Raw genomic sequence first — 20,892 nt, 5'->3', positions numbered from 1 at the left:
AGAATAGTCAGCGAACAGACAGAGAACAGACAAAGAACAGACTGAAAACAGACAGAGAACAGACAATGAACAGGCGGAGAACAGACAGAAAACAGACAGAGAACAGATAAAGAACAGACAGATAACAGACAGAGAACAGACAGAGAACAGAACGGAAACAGACAGAGAACAGACAGAGAACAAAACGGAAACAGACAGAGAACAGACAGAGAACAGACAGAGAACAGACATAGAACAGACAGAGAACAGACAGAGAACAGACAGAGGACAAAACGGAAGCAGACAGAGAACAGAAAGAGAACAGACAGAGAACATACAGAGAACAGACAGAGAACAGACAGAGAAAAGACAGAGAATAGACAGTGAACTGACACAGAACAGACAGAGAACAGACAGAGAACAGACAGAGAACAGACAGAGAAAAGTCAGCGAACAGACCAAGAACAGACAAAGAACAGACTGAAATCAAACAGAGAACAGACAAAGAACAAGCAGAGAACAGACAGAAAACAGACAGAGAACAGATAAAGAACAGACAGAGAACAGACAGAGAAGAGATAGAGAACAGACAGAGAACAGACAGAGAACAGACAGAGAACAGAAAGAGAACAGACAAAGAACAGACTGAAAACAGACAGAGAACAGACAGAGAACAGATAAAGAACAGACAGATAACAAACAGAGAACAGAACGGAAACAGACAGAGAACAGACAGAGAACAAAACGGAAACAGACAGAGAACGGACAGATAACAGACAGAGAACAGGCAGAGAACAGACAGAGAACAGACAGAGACCAGACAGACAACAGACAGAGAACAGGCAGAACAGACAGAGAACAGTCAGAGAACAGACAGAGAACTGATAGAGAACAGACAGAGAACAGACAGAAAACAGACAGAGAGAAGGCATAGAACAGACAGAAACAGACAGAGAAAAGACAGAGAACAGACAGAGAACAGACAGAGAAAAGACAGAGAACAGACAGAGAACAGACAGAGAACAGACAGAGAACAGACAGAGAACAGACAGAGAAAAGATAAAGAACAGACAGAGAACAGACAGAGAACAGACAGAGAACAGACAGAGAACAGACAGAGAACAGACAGAGAACAGACAGAGAACAGACAGAGATCAGATAAAGAACAGACAGAGAACAGACAAAGAACAGACAGATAACACACAGAGAACAGACAGCAAAAAGACAGAGAACAGACAGAACAGGCAGAGAACAGATAGATAACAGACAGAGAACAGACAGAGAACAGAAAGAGAACAGACAGATAACAGACAGAAAACAGACAGAAAACAGATAGAGAACTGACAGAGAACAGACAGAGATCAGACAGAGAACAGACAGAGAACAGACAGAGAACAGACAGAGAACAGAAAGAGAACAGAAAGAGAACAGACAGAAAACAGACAGAGAACAGATAAAGAACAGACAGTTAACAGACAGAGAACAGACAGAGAACAGACAGAGAACAGACAGAGAACAGACAGAGAACAGACATAGAACAGACATAGAACAGACAGAGAACAGACAGAGAACAGACAGAGAACAGACAGAGAACAGAAAGAGAACAGAAAGAGAACAGACAGAAAACAGACAGAAAACAGACAGAGAACAGATAAAGAACAGACAGTTAACAGACAGAGAACAGACAGAGAACAGACAAAGAACAGAAAGAGAACAGAAGGAGAACAGACAGAAAACAGACAGAGAATAGACAGAAAACAGCCCAAGTAACACACATGTTATATAAAAGTTACGACAGCGCAAGTTTTGGTTTTATAGAAGTTTATTTTACGTTATTTCAACACAATGTTAGAATTACGTAAAATAAACTTCTATACAACCAAAACTTGCGCTGTCGTAACTCTATTATAACATGTGTGTTGCTTGGGAGACAGAGAACAGATATAGAACAGACAGTTAACAGACAGAGAACAGACAGAGAACAGAACGGAAACAGACAGAGAAGAGACAGAGAACAGAAAGAGAACAGGCAGAGAACATACAGAGAACAGACAGAGAACAGACAGAGAAAAGACAGAGAACAGACAGAGAACAGACAGAGAAAAGACAGAGAACAGACAGAGAACAGACAGAGAACAGACAGAGAACAGACAGAGAACAGACAGAGAAAAGATAAAGAACAGACAGAGAACAGACAGAGAACAGACAGAGAACAGACAGAGAACAGACAGAGAACAGACAGAGAACAGACAGAGAACAGACAGAGATCAGATAAAGAACAGACAGAGAACAGACAAAGAACAGACAGATAACACACAGAGAACAGACAGCAAAAAGACAGAGAACAGACAGAACAGGCAGAGAACAGATAGATAACAGACAGAGAACAGACAGAGAACAGAAAGAGAACAGACAGATAACAGACAGAAAACAGACAGAAAACAGATAGAGAACTGACAGAGAACAGACAGAGATCAGACAGAGAACAGACAGAGAACAGACAGAGAACAGACAGAGAACAGAAAGAGAACAGAAAGAGAACAGACAGAAAACAGACAGAGAACAGATAAAGAACAGACAGTTAACAGACAGAGAACAGACAGAGAACAGACAGAGAACAGACAGAGAACAGACAGAGAACAGACATAGAACAGACATAGAACAGACAGAGAACAGACAGAGAACAGACAGAGAACAGACAGAGAACAGAAAGAGAACAGAAAGAGAACAGACAGAAAACAGACAGAAAACAGACAGAGAACAGATAAAGAACAGACAGTTAACAGACAGAGAACAGACAGAGAACAGACAAAGAACAGAAAGAGAACAGAAGGAGAACAGACAGAAAACAGACAGAGAATAGACAGAAAACAGCCCAAGTAACACACATGTTATATAAAAGTTACGACAGCGCAAGTTTTGGTTTTATAGAAGTTTATTTTACGTTATTTCAACACAATGTTAGAATTACGTAAAATAAACTTCTATACAACCAAAACTTGCGCTGTCGTAACTCTATTATAACATGTGTGTTGCTTGGGAGACAGAGAACAGATATAGAACAGACAGTTAACAGACAGAGAACAGACAGAGAACAGAACGGAAACAGACAGAGAAGAGACAGAGAACAGAAAGAGAACAGGCAGAGAACATACAGAGAACAGACAGAGAACAGACAGAGAAAAGACAGAGAACAGACAGAGAACAGACAGAGAAAAGACAGAGAACAGACAGAGAACAGACAGAGAACAGACAGAGAACAGACAGAGAACAGACAGAGAAAAGATAAAGAACAGACAGAGAACAGACAGAGAACAGACAGAGAACAGACAGAGAACAGACAGAGAACAGACAGAGAACAGACAGAGAACAGACAGAGATCAGATAAAGAACAGACAGAGAACAGACAAAGAACAGACAGATAACACACAGAGAACAGACAGCAAAAAGACAGAGAACAGACAGAACAGGCAGAGAACAGATAGATAACAGACAGAGAACAGACAGAGAACAGAAAGAGAACAGACAGATAACAGACAGAAAACAGACAGAAAACAGATAGAGAACTGACAGAGAACAGACAGAGATCAGACAGAGAACAGACAGAGAACAGACAGAGAACAGACAGAGAACAGAAAGAGAACAGAAAGAGAACAGACAGAAAACAGACAGAGAACAGATAAAGAACAGACAGTTAACAGACAGAGAACAGACAGAGAACAGACAGAGAACAGACAGAGAACAGACAGAGAACAGACATAGAACAGACATAGAACAGACAGAGAACAGACAGAGAACAGACAGAGAACAGACAGAGAACAGAAAGAGAACAGAAAGAGAACAGACAGAAAACAGACAGAAAACAGACAGAGAACAGATAAAGAACAGACAGTTAACAGACAGAGAACAGACAGAGAACAGACAAAGAACAGAAAGAGAACAGAAGGAGAACAGACAGAAAACAGACAGAGAATAGACAGAAAACAGCCCAAGTAACACACATGTTATATAAAAGTTACGACAGCGCAAGTTTTGGTTTTATAGAAGTTTATTTTACGTTATTTCAACACAATGTTAGAATTACGTAAAATAAACTTCTATACAACCAAAACTTGCGCTGTCGTAACTCTATTATAACATGTGTGTTGCTTGGGAGACAGAGAACAGATATAGAACAGACAGTTAACAGACAGAGAACAGACAGAGAACAGAACGGAAACAGACAGAGAAGAGACAGAGAACAGAAAGAGAACAGGCAGAGAACATACAGAGAACAGACAGAGAACAGACAGAGAAAAGACAGAGAAAAGTCAGCGAACAGACCAAGAACAGACAAAGAACAGACTTGAAACAGACAGAGAACAGACAAAGAACAAGCAGAAAACAGACAGAAAACAGACAGAGAACAGATAAAGAACAGACAGAGAACAGACAGAGAACAGATAGAGAACAGACAGAGAACAGACAGAGAACAGAAAGAGAACAGACAAAGAACAGACTGAAAACAGACAGAGAACAGACAGAGAACAGATGAAGAACAGACAGATAACAAACAGAGAACAGAACGGAAACAGACAGAGAACAGACAGAGAACAAAACGGAAACAGACAGAGAACGGACAAATAACAGACAGAGAACAGACAGAGAACAGACAGAGAACAGACAGAGAGAAGGCATAGAACAGACAGAAACAGACAGAGAAAAGACAGAGAACAGACAGAGAACAGACAGAGAAAAGACAGAGAACAGACAGAGAACAGACAGAGAACAGACAGAGAACAGACAGAGTACAGACAGAGAACAGACAGAACATGCAGAACAGAACAGACAGAGAACATGCTGAACAAAACAGACAGAGAACAGACACAGAACAGACAGAAAAGACAGAGCAGGCAGAACAGACAGAAAAGCAGACAGCGAACGGACAGCGAACAGACAGCGAACAGACAGCGAACAGACAGAGAACAGACAGAGAACAGGCAGAGAACATACAGAGAACATACAGAGGATAGACAGAGAACAGACAGAGAACAGACAGAGAACAGACAGAGAACGTACAGAGAACAGACAGAGAACAGACAGAGAACAGACAGAGAACAGACAGAGAACAGACAGAGAACAGACAGAGAGCAGACAGAGAACAGACAGAGAACAGAAACAGTACAGACAGAGAACAGACAGAGAACAGACAGAGAACAGACAGAGAACAGAAAGAGAACAGAAAGAGAACAGACAGAAAACAGACAGAAAACAGACAGAGAACAGATAAAGAACAGACAGTTAACAGACAGAGAACAGACAGAGAACAGACAGAGAACAGGCAGAGATCAGACAGAACAGAAAGAGAACAGACAGAGAACAGGCAGAGATCAGACAGAACAGAAAGAGAACAGACAGAGAACAGACAGAGAACAGACAGAGAATAGACAAAGATCAGACAGAGAACAGACAGGGAACAGACAGAGAACAGGCAGAGAACAGACAGAGAACAGACAGAGAACAGACAGAGAACAGACAGAGGACAGACAGAACAGACAGAACAGACAGAACAGACAGAACAGACAGAACAGACAGAACAGAAAGAACAGACAGAACAGACAGAACAGACAGAACAGACAGAACAGACAGAACAGACAGAGAACAGACAGAGAACAGACAGAGAACAGTCAGAACAGACAGAACAGACAGAATAGACAGAACAGACAGAACAGACAGAACAGACAGAACAGACAGAACAGACAGAACAGACAGAACAGACAGAACAGACAGAACAGACAGAACAGACAGAACAGACTGGACAGACAGAACAGACAGAACGGACATAACAGACAGAGAACAGACCGAGACCAGACGGGGAACAGACAAAGAACAGATAGAGAGCAGATAGAGAACCGACAAAAAAGAGAGAGAGAACATACAGAGAACAGACCGAGAACAGACAGAGAACAGACAGAGAACAGACAGAGAACAGACAGAGAACAGACAGAGGACAGACAGAGAACAAACAGAGAACAGACAGAGAACAGACAGAGAACAGACGGAGAACAGACAGAGAACAGACAGAGAACAGACAGAGAACAGACAGAGAACAGACAGAGAACAGACAGAGAACAGACAGAGAACAGACAGAGAACAGACAGAGAACAGACAGAGAACAGACAGAGAACAGACAGAGAACAGACATAGAACAGACAGAGAACAGACAGAGAACAGACAGAGAACAGACAGAGAACAGACAGAGTACAGACAGAGAACAGACAGAACATGCAGAACAGAACAGACAGAGAACATGCTGAACAAAACAGACAGAGAACAGACACAGAACAGACAGAAAAGACAGAGCAGGCAGAACAGACAGAAAAGCTTTTTTACTTATTTTGTTTGTTTCTTATATTCTGTATGTTCTGCTTCTTCTTCCAGTTTTATTTATTCTGTTTGTTTTGAGTTTAATTAGTTCTGGATTAGGATTGTTACTGTTCATTTACACGTTATGTAAACGCAGCGACAAATCCCAAAAAATTATTTTGGTTCATTGAGCTGCGATCTGCTCCAGTATGGATAAAAATAGTATCTCTCCACACATCCCGGAGCCAAACATATCAATCAAATGTGTATGTTTATCAGAGCAGCCACCTCCCTGTGCTCCTCATTCCCCTACTGAACCTGAACCGGAGCGGATTCGATGGCACATTTAATAGGTCACACTCCAGCAATTACGACGGTGCGGTGGTGGGTGACGCTGCATGTCGCTGTTGCTGGTGGCGGCAGTTCGTCCGATTCCCGAAAAGAAAAACCGGGAAAAACGCACCAACGCTGCTGCTGCTGATGCCAGCGCGGCGAGGTCGACGAAAAACACGTGCTATTTTTAGACTTCTACACTACACAAGGTTTTTTTTTGTTTTCCTTGTTTTGCATTTCGGAAAGACGATCGGTTCGGTGGTGGTGATGGCTATTGGTTGTCCTGGATAATTTCTTAGCATGGCATGGCATGGCACGGTTTAATCACTCGGATGGTGGTACCGAACCAGAGTGCTGAGCGACGAGGGACGAAGGACGACGGATATGTCGTGTGCTAAGTCGTTGCAGGATTACGGGTGCTCATAGCCTGGGATTTCGCGTTTGAGGTCAACCGTGACGTCATTTGTTTCAGAGGAGAAATGGAGGGAATCTGTTTTGGGGACAGTGTCAGGCTGTTTCGAAGTGCAAAATTTTTCCCGACGTTTGTATCAGAAATCGTACCAGCCATACATAAATATTTGGGCTTTCATACAATAAATCTTACGAGAGGGGAATGGGAATGACAAAATAGAAAAACTTACACACTTGGTATAGAAGGCAATGTTCCTAACTCAAAAACGAGTGGAGATGTTGCAATTCTAAGCATATTTTTGGCCCTTTAGGGTCCTAAAATCATCGGTTTTAGTAAAATAGCGTATTATTTTTGTCGAAAAGTTATCATTCAGAGCTGTTTTATCGACCAAAATAGTAAAAATCTACTTTAGCGACAGAGTTAGCAGTTGAAAAAAGTTTCTTATAATTTATAACCCCTATTTTCAACGATTGCGCCAAGTGAGTCTCGAACCCTGATCGAGTGATTACCGGTCGCAGCCGATAGCCTCTATACCAACGGGACTCAGTGAGAGGGAGAGTTGAGACTAAGCTTTCGTAGTGCAGTCGCATTGAAGGTGGAAGTGGAATCTATTTTTAGATTCAAGGTCCACCAGACCCTCAGCTTTGGAAAAAAAAAACTTTGAAATGTGCGTTTGGAAACTGATAACAAATTTTGTTATCATTTCGTATTTTTATGTTATCGCGATAGACCGAAGTTACTGTTAAATAAATTTGTTATAATCTAGTTATCATCAATTGGAAAAGATGAGAAGAAAAATAACAATATTGCATTTCTGGCCGCCATCTTGGATATTCTGGTCGCCATTTTTTACTTCGGACATCTTCTCCATCCCAAATATATCCATATGACATGATTTTGGACCGCCAGCTTGGATATTTTGGCATCAACATTTCAAAAGGGCGTAACTGCTTTACAAACAATTACTTCTCACAGAGCTGTGCATCGTATATCATTCATCTTACGCAATTCACATCCATTAAACGAAAGAGGAGGATTTTATCTTTCTATTTGTGCTAGTGGATTGCTCGGGAGGGATGAGATACGGTCCACAGCTTTATGAGAAGACATTGGTTAGGCCCTTTTGAAATGTTGGTGCCGATTTTGGTAGCTTATCCGACATCCGACACACTCCACAGCAAATATAGGGTTTGGGACCATTTGGGCAGGAGCACCTATTTTGGGCACTTCCTGCTATAACTCAGTCAATTTCGAACCGATTGACTTGATTTTTGAGACACGATCTGATACGCGCAGAATCTAGCCATGTGCAAAAATTCAAGTCAATCGGTTTGAAATTGACTGAGTAATATCAACAAGTGCCCAAAATAGGTGCTTCTGCCCAAATAATCCCAAACCCTACTCATATTTCACGGTTTTAGAGCCTGAAACTCATCAAAACAGTCGGTTATTATTCTGGTCTTCATTTGTTGAACTTCACGTTGGACATCTTCCTTACATCGAATATACTCACATTTGCATGCATTGGTTTAATGCATGGTGCTGAGCTTAAAAGTCATCCAAGCCGCCGCCATTTTGAATTTTAGGCCGTCATCTTGGATTTTGTGCCACCATCTTGAATATTTTGATCACCATTTTTGGACATCGGACATTTTCTCCATAGTGAATATTTCCATATTGTTGGATTTAGAGCCTCAATCTCCTTAAAGTAGCATCCATCTTGAATTTTAGGTGGACGCTTTGGATTTCAGGCCGCCATTTTGTACTTCAAGCTGATATTGTGGAGTCTCGGTGCAGGGTCATTAGTTCGAGTGGTTATCAGGATGAATTGCAGTTCAGCAGTTATGAAACTGGAAACGGATCTGTTGTTTTTAACTTTTTCAACAATTATTGCCATAAACTATTTAAACCCTTCTAAGATGTAAAGTTTTTCGCACCACAATGGGGTAGTGTACGATCAGCGTGCCTGCCTGGCTCATATTAACCCCAAAATCCTACTAGAGTTTACAATAAAACTAGAAAGAATAGCCGATGTTTAAAAGAAGGAAAACATTATGATTTAAAAAATGAACAGTTTCAGCGCCAAAAACTGTTTTGGCAATGATACCTATGTTCAAAAGAAGGAAAAATACATGCTGAGGGTGATGGGTTCAAATCCTGGTCGGTCAAGGAACTTTTTGTACAGGAAATTTCCTTGACTTCCTTGTTTATAGTGTATCTTCGTACCTGCCACACGATATACACATGCAACATGGTCATTGGCAGTGGAAGTTCTCAGTGAATAACCGTGGATGTGCTCATAGAACACTAAGCTGAGAAGCAGGTTTTGTCCCAGTTATTCCTGAGGGATTATATGAAGAAATCTAAGGATTCCTATAGAAAACTCATCGACTGTTCATCCTCTGAAAGATCATCCGAGATTTTCAAGAGGAATTGTTTCGGGAGTTACCTCAGGAATTCCTCCAAAAGTTAGTACTTGAATTTCTGCGGGAGTTCTGTACGACCGATCTTAGGCATTCCTAAAAGTTTTTTTATGTCAATCCCGAAGGAATCGTCGGAATAATAGCTGAGAGTTTTTGAAAGGAGTCGTCGAAGAAATATCTAAATATTTTTTGGAATTTCCGAAATAATTCCTGGAAGAATCCCCAGACAATTTACTGGAGGAATCCTCAGAAAAAAAAACAGGAGACATCACAAAGGAATTTCTAAAAAATTCCCTCAAAAATTCTTTCAGAAATTGCTCTAGAAACAACTCCAAGAATTCCCTCAGGGATTCCTCTGAAAATTCCTCCAGGGAATCCTCCCGCAAACTCCTTCAAACCTTATCCGAGAATTCCTACAGAAATTGCTCCAGAATACTCCAGAAACTCCTCTGGCAATTACTCCAGAAATTCCTCCAAGAGTTTCTACACAAATTCCTCCAAAATTTTTTCCAGGAATTCTTTCAGAAATTTCTCCAAAAATTTGTCCAAAAATTCCTTCAGGAATTGCTCCAGAAATTCCTCCGGGAATTCCCCCAGGGATTCTTAAAAATTTCTTTGGGAATTTCTCCAGAGATTTCTTCGGTAATTTCCCCAGGGCTTCCTTGGTTTTTTTTCAGGGATTGCTACGAGAATTTTCCCAGGAATTCTTCCAGGAATTCCTCCTGGAATTTCTCCCAGAATCGCTTCAGGGGTTGCTCCAGGAATTGCTTCAAAAAAAAAAAGACACTACACCGTCTTCAGCCAGCGGCTGCATAGACTGAACATCACATACACGAGACAACGAACAACACACGTAACAGCCAGTGGCCCAATGGAGAATTTTCCGTTTGACGAAAAGTTTTCCCCGAAAGGAGCGAGACTCGAACCCGCACTCCGAGGCTTACGAAACGCCTAGACGACTGACGCCGCTAACCGCACGGCCACGAAGCCCACAAATTCTATTCTTTGACGGAGTTCTCCAAAAATTTCTCTGGAGATTTCTGTAAGAATTCTCCAGGAATTTCTCCAAAAATTTCTCCAAAGATTTCTGCATTCATGTAGTCCTCCGGGAGCTCCTCCAGAGATTCCACCAAGAATTCCTTCAGATATTTTTCAGGAATTCCTCCTGGATTACCTCTAGGAATTTTTCCAGGGATTCCTCTAAGAACTCCTTCACGGATTTCTTAAGGAATTCTTTCAGAGATTCCTCCAGTTTCTTCCCTCCGTTACAGAACTCCTCGAGTTACTTTCCAAGAACCTCTTGAAGCGATCCCCGGAAGTACTTTTGATGCATTTCACCAGGAACAAATTGTAGCAAATTTCTAACCTCTCGGAAGAATCATATAGAGGAGTTTCAGAACGAATTTAAAGTAACTTCAAGCATAAATATCCGGAAAACTAACGCAAGACTAAGCATATTCTATCGATCGAAGAAATAGAACAAAGCTTCTCGAGGCATCCCAGAAAAACTACACGATTTCTACAGCCACAGTTGCTTTCTGGGTTTTCAATATGATCATGCTGAGGATAATCGCAGGATTAATAACTTTGGAGCCGGAGGAATCTCTGGAGGTAGCCCGGAAACCCGGAAAAATCTACGAGAGTATCCCTAATAACATTCCTGAAAGCATTACTTTAGGAATCTTCGGAAGAATCCCCGAAGAAATCTCCGAATAAATTGCTAGAAGAATTCTTTAAAAAAATTGTTAAGAGAACACTTAGCTGAGAAGCAGACTTTGTTTAGGGCGTCACGTTAAGAAGAACAAAATTCAGAAGAATATGTGACGTTCACTGCCATTGGATGATTCATCGAAGGAATTCATGGAGAAATCACCTCTAGCGTGCGCAGCTTTTTCATTTATCTCACTCACTTTCGTAAACAAACACAAGAATGAGAAAGATAAAAGAGGGGGCATTTTGCCCCCTCTTTTATCTCGCTCTTTCTTGTGCTTATCAAAGAGAATGCGCGAGACGAAAGAAGAAGCTGCTCACGCTAGTGGAAATCATCATAGGAACAACTGAGGAAACTCGACAAACATTTTTGGAGTAACTCCTTGAGGAATCCCCTAAGGCATTCCTGGAGGAATCTCAGAAGGAAATGTTGGATGCACCCATGCAGAAGTTTCTAAGAGCATTAAAAAAATACTGAAAAAATACCCTGGAAGAATACTGCAGGAATTTACGAAGAAACCCCAGGATAATCGCCGAAGGTTCATGTACCATGAGGAATTCTAGAATTAATCTAAAGGAAGCTCGAAGGAAGAATTAATCTAGAGGATCCTCGAAAGGATTTCATGAGAATTTCCATTTGAAACTCATAAGGAAATCTATGAGAGTGCATGAGATCCCTATAAATGAGATCATATAAGATTGAAAAAAAAAGCCTTGAAGTAAAGTAAAATCGGACGTATTGTCGAAGCTATTTCTGGAGAAATCGAAAAAGAAACTTCTGTGGGAATCCGAGAAACTGGCAGAAGAATCCTCAAAGGAGCGGACCTGGTGTGGTGGTTAGAACACAAGACTATCACGTCGAGGACCTGGGATCGAATCCCACTCCCGACAAACTCGCAAAAAATTTGAGTTCTTCCTTCGGAAGGGAAGTAAAGCGTGGGTCCCGAGATGGACTAGCCTATGGCTAAAAATCTCGTTAATACAGATAAAAAAAAATATTTGAATGACCCCTAACATGGAAAGCGTATACATCAACAACCATGCGTCTCCATGTGTGCCTCAACCTCGTTGGAAACACTTGGCTGGTAATAAAATCACCAGAAAACCTTAATTCCACGATTCGAAGAAATCACATATTCGCACAGCAAAAAAAAATATGAAAATTAAACAGCACGTAAATTGAAGAACAACTGAAATTTGCAACAGAAAAATGTAAATCACCGACATTAACCGTTAACTGAGCAGTCCGCTGCTCGTCAGACGGTTTGTTTACAGATTGTAAAGCATATTCGCTTTAAATTTACATGCATCTGCTATAAATCATGGCAGCCACTCTCCGTCATCAGTCAAACGAACGGCTGCTCGTTGCTGTGGCGGTTTCCCCGTTGTCTCTCTCAATACTCTCTGCAGCAGCAAGAGCAGGTCGGGAATGCGTGCATTATGGTAGAAGCAGTTCAACTTTGACTGTCTGCTAGTCAACAAGCTGAGATAGCCGAGAGAGCTCGGGCGTGCTACTCACACCCAAGGATCTGAGTTCAATTCTCGCTTGGAGTTCAATTTTTCTTTATACATATTTTCTAACAGATATCTGTAATGTAATTTCAAGATCGCACAAAAAATTACGTCATATATGACGGGGTCCTTTTGTTACATTCGATCCGTCATAATTTTACAGGTTTTTTTTTTCGAACTATGCGATGCTAGCAAACTTGCAGCTTGACACTAAGAATGTATGTTTTTTCACGATTCTATTCGATTCTGTGCGATCCTACCGATAGTATCTCGCACCTTTTATGATCGGAGACGACTATATGAAACAAAATCGCAATTGAAATTTAATTTGGCATGAAATGCGATTTTACGCAATCATTGTCAACAAATACACTACCCGTCAAAAGTACGGACTCACAAAAAGTATTGCAACAATATTGCATCACCCTGACTCACCTCGATACCTCCAAAACCTGAGGACTTCTTCTTCTTATTTCTGGCGAGCCGACACCGTTCGGCATCAGCTCTAGTTTAACGTCCGCCTATTTCTGGTACTAAGCCTAAACACGGACGGTCAGGGAGACATCCACACACACCTGACACCCTACATATCGAACCCATCAACACATGGGCCGGGACCTACGGCTTTACTTCCTATCCGAGGGAAGGCGTGATCAGATATTTTTGTCTCAGAAATACCGACGGCGTCGACTAGGATTGAACCTAGACCGACTGGGATGAGAGGCAACCACGCTTACCACTACACCACCGACGCCGCTACCTGAGGACTTACAAAGATGATGTCTTCGCAAAGTTATTCAGAAGCCCAGAAGCAACAACTTATGTCAAGGCAGCATTTTTGTAGGTGTTTTGGTTTTAGAGATATCGAGGTGAGTCATGGTGATGCAATATTGTTGCAATATTTTTTGTGAGTCCGTACTTTTGACGGGAAGTGTATACATATTATTAAACAATTCTGATTCAATATATAAAAATATACGATTTTTTCCACACAATGGTTTACGATATGTGGTTGGCTGGGTACATACAGATGGTAGACAAAATGATCGGAACAGGCAAAAATTCTACTTTTCAAAAATAGGTCATATAGGGTAAGTGTACCAATTATGGCTATAGTACCAATGATTCGCCATAGTTGATTTTCACCCTTTAACGATGTAAATCAACAAGAAAAGTTTTGTGAACAACAGATCACGTTCACAAAAGATGGTCGCACTTATTTAAACTCCACATTTTGCTCAAATCATGGTAGAAATAAATCGTTTTCTTTTGCATTTCGGCTTCCTTGCACCCTTTTTCGCCATAGTGTACCAGTTATAGCTAACCCCATAAGGAATGCTTGCAAATAGTGTGAAAAGGAACCGAAGTTAAAAAATGTAACCATAACTGGTACAGGGTTCCTATCATTGGCACACGCTGTAAGAGGAAACAAACCATCATCGTTCAGCAAAAACTCAAAAGCAGTTTTATCGCTGAAATCTCAACCAATGTTAATAAAAATTTATCACTGCACTCTGGCCACTATCTGGATAACAGTGAAATAATTTTCAATGACGGTTTTGTGACTTAGAGGAAGAAAACTGCTTTTGAAAAATTGATGATTGCTTATGACTGAATGATGGTTATTTGAGCCGTAATAAATACTAAAAGTAGTTTTGGCTCCGTTTCTACATTTTAAAGTATGGAAACTAAACTGTCTATTAACTTATTGATGACATTCGTTGGTCTTCTCGTTATTTTTGTATAAATAGCTTTCCTTAGTTAGTGTCATAATTGGTACACGCACCCTAGTTGTAACTTTTTAAAAAAGTGCATCAAACAAACTCAAATTGTCACTGTAAGTTGATCAACTATTTGTGTACCCATGATCCAAACTATGACTACACTATTGGTTAAATCTAAGGGCGTCCACTATTGGCATTAACATGGTAAGAGAATACGATCTACCCAATAGATGACTCCAACAACCCAATAGTTGACCCCGTGGGGTCCATTATAGGATAATTTGATCGAGATTTCATATAATTATTGTATGTGAAATAAAAGGTGTTTCGTTCGGTTTTCGTTTGCCATCCCAGGTAACCACTAAGCATTTGAATAAGCCGTGTATCAGCCCGTATTATGCATTTAAACTGCTTGCTGCCCTACATAAGCAGTTCGAATGCATAGCTGCCTTGAGTTAGCATAAGCTGTGCTGCTCAAAAGCTTTCGGCTGTTAATTAGCATTTCAACTGCTTGAAGTGGTTTCACTTGGGAGCATACAGAATGCTTTTCAACTGCTCTTTAAATGCTAGGAGCAAAAAGGTTGGGAGATATGTTACGCATTTGGCAACACATTTTGCCTCTCTCTTACAGAGCCTATGCTTCTGTTTACAAATTTGTGCATCTTTTTTGTTTCTTCATTTTCCCCTACTCATCCAAAAGCACCAAAGAAAACATTACTGCAGCTGGATTGGATTGGGAACTTGTCCATCAAAACATCACCAATTATTTATCATTTCGTCGGAAAATATGTGCCGAATAGGTGAATGCTTTGGTGGATCATAGGATTGTTTGAAATAGGGAAGAAACAATCTTATTCCACAGATATTTAAAAGAAGGGATCGTAATGCTCTACCACAATGAAATATCTCAATGAAAACAAGTTTTGGATGTTGAATTTGAAGCTGTTATCGAGTCATTCTTTATATTGGCGATTAAATCAACGCACGCCACCGGGACAGCTTTAGCATCGTGGATCAGGAGCAACAGAATCCGAATCAGATATGATTAATCAATCTCCGGATCGTAAGTTCAAACCTACATCACTACAAAAATCAGCAAAAAAGTACCACCTAGCACTGGCTGGAATATGGAAGGACGATGAAGCGGGGAAGCAGGCTGAGAGAACGAGAAGCAGATGTCAATCTATTTTTGTTTTTTTTTTGCTCGACGAGGCGTTACGCTTCTTTGACATTTCGTCACGACGTTCCTGAAGGGATAGCACTAAGACAGCCCGTTATTTTGCCAAAACCTGCTGTGAGGTAGCACTATAGGTGCATATACGGTTAATTAGCATTAAACGCCTTGTCGTAAAGGCTACTATAATGCTGAAGGAATGCTATTTTAAATGCTTACTGGTTACTTGGGATGTGTAGGAAAGATATAGAACTTGTTGCGCAACCATTGGTAAAGAAAATTCAATTAGGATATCATAATGCTTTTACAATCATTATAGCTTCAAAGGGGTCCACTATTGGTTAAAATACCCTTGTTCGATCTCGACCCGCAGTCGGCGGCACCGCTGCTGGCTCATTCAATCCTATCCCAAGCGTGTGCAGACTGGAAATATCGCAGTAAGCAGAGCCTATTGTTCCCGTCAACGTAACCGACACAATTGTCATCATCCAGCGCGCAGCTTTCTGCTTTGGTGCCAATGTGCGAGCGCGCCAAACTATATGAAGCAGCGCGCGCGGCAAATGTAATAATGATTTGAATTGTTTTATTATCCCACCGTACTTGTGCACCTATAAAAGGTGCACCTGATCATGTGCAAATTAGAATTGTAAGTGAAATTCTCTCCCGAGCAGGCGTGCGCCTCTCGGGGGCTAATAAAACCCAACAGTTGACTGCTTATCCCTTGAAAAAGGGCCAAACTAGCCGTTTCAATGCTCTTAGACTGAGAAAGCCACAACAGTTCAACATTTCCAAATAAGTTGTTCTTTTCCGTCGTCGCCTGGATCTCCCTCTTCCACCACACAACCCTAGACGAAACAACCCTATTTCCAGAACTTTGTTGAGAAGTAGCCTCAAATATTTCAAGTTTGCCACAATAATCTTCACTTTTTTCAGTACCGATACCAAGTAGCGTTTTTATTCTTGTGATAAGGTCGATCTTTGCATAATGATATTGAAATTTACCATCCCTTAGTTTTGTTCTTGAAACCATAAGATGCGGGACCATTTTGGAACGGAGAAATTATAGTCACTTTTCCGCAGTCGTTAACTAAATTATAACGGCCAAGTGCGCAACATTCGACCCCATGTCCAAATGGTGCCATCCCTACATTAGTATTTCAAAATCATCAGATGTATTCAATTAACAATCTTCGGAACAAACTGTCAGAGCTGATTTTTTTTTTAGATTAATTGTTGGCTCTTGGACGTAATAAAATTCCATTAAAAAGAAGAAACTGGCAAATGAACTGATTGCACCCGATTCTTTTTTTTTTTTTGTACGGGTCATTTTTTCTTGTTATATCTCAGTCAATTCCGAACAAATTGATGTTTTTTGTACACAGATAATACTAACCGTGTCTATATGTGGATCCCAGTCAACCAGTGATCGTATAAGATGTTGCATTAGATGATAAAGTGGAGGCGATATACGTACAGTTTACATGCGCCTAAATGGAGGCATGTACGCATATGACCTCCACTTTATCATCTTATGCAACATCTCATAGGATTACTGGTTATCTGGGGATAACATTTTGCGAGGAAAAACGACCCGTGCATGAAAAATTATCGGTTGTAATTGCATTTAAAGTTGTAATGTAAAATTGTTAGTTGTAAAATTTTGCAATTTCTGTCTTAAAAAAAAAACATGCCTAGGTGTTTGTGGAATCCTGGATCTCGGACGACGGAAAGACACAATATACGGTTTGGGAATTCTCACAATAAGACAGAATAAAGTTTACTTTAACTGTGCACACAATCCGTATATTCCCGTTCGCTTCCGTACCTCACTCTCAAAACTGATTGCTCTTCTTTTCATATCTCCAGGCCTACTTGATCTATCTACGATACCACAGTGGGCGAAAAAATATTTCATCAGCTCCAAGGGGGCGTTACCTCCGACAAGTTTGGGAAGCACTGCTATAAAGGTTCTTGTCTACACTTTTCGCTGCTGACACTAACTGGGAGCATTGATTGGAAAAGTAAACAGCAATCATACTATTGGTACACCTTTATCGCTCTAATGGGAACACTATGGCCATAATTTGTACAAAGATGGCGATTTTTAAAACTAATATTCTATCAGCCCAACACATTTTTTCATAGAAACTTATGTATTCATCTGTTCCGCAAGCATTCAAACTAGTATCAAGAATTCAGAGATAATCCATACGCTCCGCACATGCTATTGAAATCTGATTTGAATCTGAACTGCTGACATATTTGGTATCCCTACCCTATGTCTTTTTCTAGAGTCTTTTTAACTTCATGTGGAAAAGCTGGGCTTTTCTCAACATGGACCATTGTTACAGAACTAGTTGATCAATTATTATACAATTATCAAATCAAAATTATACAAGAACTGGCTATGCTTCACTTAAAGAAACAATCTTCCATTCTCACAAGCAATTTGATACAATAAATTTTCCAATCAGCTTACACACGCAGAAAATCTCGCAATAAAAAGAAGCCAAAACTAACTGGTTAAACTTTAAACCTTCCCTTGCGAACTGACTCAAATCGTGCAAGATTTATCCGCTTCGCTTAATCCGCCAACCAACCAACAGCACCCTTGCAGCAATGTACCAAAAAGAAAATTAATTTCTCCGCGATACGAGTAAAAATCAACACATTTTTGCAACCAAGAAAAAAAAAGGAATCGACACATCTAATTTTACCCCACCAGCAGCATATGTAGTGGGAGAGCCAACAACAGCAAAAGTCAATTGCCTCGATTAGCAAATTGGAGCGGCGACGACAACGACGACGACGCGGACGGTAACCGAGCGTTTAATTTTCTCCCGTCCGAATCGAAGTCCGCTGCCTGCTTGGAAAGAGGAGACGCACGGTGTCCCATAAATTTTGACGCTGCTGGACTCGACTCGGTACGCCCCAGTCGGTGGCAGTGGTCGTCGTCAAATGCGGGGGTGTTGAATGGCGCGCGATGTTCGTTCGGATAAACATGTGGTCGTTTTGTTGATTTCGAATTTTCACCAAGTTTCAGCGAGCTCTACCTAGTGTAGTAGGCTGTTGGCGCTGTGGCTGACTACGAGGAGTAGCAATTCATTGCATTTTTCTTGAATCCAAGGATACCACGGCAAGATGTGTGCGGTAGACGAACGCGGTACATGAACGGAGGTGTGGGCGTTGAAAGCGATTTGCAATTAGGAGAAGTCGGTATAAAATACGCCATCCGAGGTGAAACTGATCTTCACAATGTATGTCAGGAACGCACCCTGAAAATACAGCTTTACAAACCTTTGAAAGGTGGAAGCAGCACTTCGACGAGCACTTCAATGACGAGGCACTGCGGGATGCGCATTTCACCCCATTCTCCCCTGCCCACTGAGCTAACATACTACCTTCGGTTCAGGCGGCTCGTAACCGTTCGCGCCAAGTTTACAGATTGTTGGTTGGGAAGGTATCAGATCTAAATGTCTCGAAACAATGATCGCGTTGAATGTTTGAATATTCTATCCTCTGCTGCTGCTAGTTTCGTGACCGTCGAACATTTTTGTGCCCGCCGCTCGCGCTGCGCTACCCCATCTGCGCCATAATAATCGTTTCGAGTGAGTAGGTAGGTGCCCCAGGAGCAAAAACGGTGGAATTATTAGAGAATCTGCTGACCGAACAACTCGTTGGATGGCGGCGATGCGCGCTCTATATTTAGCGCGCGACTTTCGACTCAGAAAATCTCGTATTTTTAGACTAAAACGTCCCGTTTGGTGAATGTGTGTATTAAATAAACAAGTTCTCGGTGAACGTTTGCACCATTTCTGCGGTACATTTTTGAAACGCTTGAATGTGCTCCGAGGATACAATATTGACAGTAAAACTATAGTCATTGGGCAAATTTCATACAAAGCAGTTGAATTTAGAAGCCTTAATCTCGAATTTCAGAGCATCTACGGAATGTTATTCTGGTTGTAGCTTGGAAGGGTTACATGCAATGTTGATTGATTAAAGACATTAAGTAAAATGCTTATTTCGCCACCTCCAAAAATATGGCCATACGTAGCACCTTTTTCCAACACAGCCTCCCTTATCGTTACACCTGGAGATCACCACAGCAGACGGAATCTCAAATCGTCCACGTTCTGATTGACGGACGGCACTTCTCCGACATTATCGACGTCAGGACCTATTGTGGCGCCAACATCGACTCCGACCACTATCTGGTGATGGTCAAACTGCGCCCAAAACACTCCGTCATCAACAATGTACGGTACCGGCGACCGCCACGGTACAACCTAGAGCGACTGAAGCAACCGGATGTCGCCTCAGCATACGCGCAAAATCTCGAAGCCGCGTTGCCAGACGAGGGCGAGCTCGATGGGGCCCCTCTAGAGGACTGCTGGAGTACAGTGAAAGCAGCCATCAACGACGCAGCCGAGAGCACCATCGGGTACGTGGAACGAAATCGACGGAACGAATGGTGCGACGAAGAGTGCAAAATGGTTTTGGTGGAGAAGAACGCAGCGAGGGTGGTAATGCTGCAGCAAGGGACTCGACAGAACGTGGAACGTTACAAACAGAAGCGGAAACAGCAGACCCGCCTCTTTGGGGAGAAAAAGCACCGCCTGGAAAAAGCGGAGTGTGAAGAAATGGAACTGCTGTGCCGTTCCCAAGAAACACGGAAGTTCTATCAGAAGCTCATGCGGGATGCAACGGCTTCGTGCCGCGAGCCGAAATATGCAGGGATAAAGACGGAGGCCTCTTGACGGACGGATGTGAGGTGATCGAAAGGTGGAAGCTGCACTTCGATCAGCACCTGAACGGCGTGGAGAACGTAGGCACGGGAGACCACGGCAACGGTGGAAACGACGACGCCAGTGCAGCGGAGAACAGAAATGAACCAACTCCCACGCTGAGGGAAGTTAAGGATGCCATTCACCAGCTCAAAACCAACAAAGCAGCTGGTAAGGATGGTGTCGCAGCTGAACTCATCAAGATGGGCCCAGAAAAGTTGGCCACCTGTCTGTATCGGCTGATAGTCAGGATCTGGGAAACCGAACAGCTACCGGAGGAGTGGAAGGAAGGGGTAATCTGCCCCATTCACAAGAAAGGCGACCATTTGGAATGTGAGAACTTCAGGGCGATCACTATTTTGAATGCTGCCTACAAAGTGCTATCGTAGATCATCTTCCGTCGTCTGTCGCCTAAAACGAATGAGTTCGTGGGAAGTTATCAAGCCGGCCTCATCGACGGCCGGTCGACAACGGACCAGATCTTTACCGTACG

Source organism: Aedes albopictus, chromosome 1, assembly GCF_035046485.1.
Source record: "Aedes albopictus strain Foshan chromosome 1, AalbF5, whole genome shotgun sequence".
NCBI lineage: Eukaryota > Metazoa > Arthropoda > Insecta > Diptera > Culicidae > Aedes > Aedes albopictus.
This window is presented reverse-complemented; position numbering follows the sequence as displayed.